The following is a 1,605-nucleotide window of genomic DNA, read 5'->3' as shown; positions in this document are numbered from 1 at the left end:
AAAGCTGGTGTCTGGGGTTTTTTTAAGCTTCTATATTTGTTACAATGTTTCAAACTGCAGGCTCAGAGGCCGGCAAGGCAGGCAAGGAACATTGGAGTCTTCCATCACTGAAGCAAGCAAGCCTCATGTTCAGTTTAAGCTGCCTGGCTGCCAGCCGCCATCTTGCCTGGAAGTTAATTTGCATATCGCCCTGATTAGCCAATGGGAAGGGTAGCGGTCGTACGCCAATTACCACGTTTGTCTTTTATTAGATAGGATGTTACCATATAAAACTGATAATAGAGAACTATATTGGTAAAGGTGATTAATATAAAGGAGTAAAAGTTAAAATGCTAGAATCTAGACATCTTTTTAAATTTTTTTTTTACATAATGTATATAAATTGTCATTTCATACTTTTAACCAAGAGGAAGCCTGAATAGAAAAATCAGACATGAGCCCTGATCGGTTTGGCTCAGTGGATAGAGCATTGGCCTGGGGACCGAAGGGTCCTGGGTTCGATTCTGGTCAAAGGCATGTACCTTGGTTGCATACGCATCCCCAGTAGGGGGTGTGCAGGAGGCAGCTAACCGATGTTTCTCTCTCATCAATGTTTCTGACTCTCTGTCCCTCTCCCTTCCTTGCTATAAAAAAAAATCAATAAAAAAAAAAAGAAAAATCAGACATGGAAGAGACCTCCAGAAGTCCAGTAAGCAGTCCCATACTTTCTGAACAAGTTACTCATCTGCAGATAGTTACTAACAATTCTTATTCATGTACTATTACTATTTAATGTCATTATTCTATATTAAATAAATCCTTGCATCCTAATAGGATAGTTCAAAATTCAGAATAAAAAACAAAATACTATGGAATTTTATTAATTTCAACTGCATCAACTAAATAGTAGGCTGTCTTTAAAAACCTACAAAAATTAAAAAAAAAATCAGTCTAGTTAAATAAGGTTTGAAATAGCAAATGAAATTTGTCAAACAATACTCAGTAGACCCCCATGTCTAATAATTAAAACTGCTATATCTATTTGGTTTGAATATACATTTACCCTATGACCCTTTTAAAATAAAACATCTTAATTTAGATGAATAGGTTCATAAAATGTGATTCTTAACCTGACCTTATTATATAACTCACCTCAAATAAATTAAGAGAAAACAAACTTTCATTGACTGTGTAAAATCTGTACATTGAGTCAAGCTTAGACCTGTAGTTGGATTCCCTTGTCAGGAAGGTCCTATTTTGTGAAACAAGCAAACTGAAATCAAAGATTTGATTTCAAGTGTGAGCCTCATTGAAGAGCACATGTCTAAAAGGAAAATATTCATTAATTTAAATGACCAAAATATACCTTTAGGTACTATAACTTAGAACATCAAAATAATTATTTCTTTTTACTAAGCAAAGGGTTTAAGCCCTCTGGACATTACATTTGATAGTCTAATATATAACTTTATCTACACTAATAAAAGAGAAACATGGTAATTGGCGTACGACTGCTACCCTTTTCATTGGCTAATCAGCGAGATATGCAAATTAACTGTCAGCCAAGATGGCAGCCGGCAGCCAGGCAGCTTGAAACTAACATGAGGCTTGCTTGCCTCAGTGACG

This window comes from Myotis davidii, unplaced genomic scaffold (genome assembly GCF_000327345.1).
Source record: "Myotis davidii unplaced genomic scaffold, ASM32734v1 scaffold1322, whole genome shotgun sequence".
Classification (NCBI taxonomy): domain Eukaryota; kingdom Metazoa; phylum Chordata; class Mammalia; order Chiroptera; family Vespertilionidae; genus Myotis; species Myotis davidii.
The sequence above is the reverse complement of the archived record's forward strand: the minus strand, read 5'-3'. Positions refer to the sequence as shown.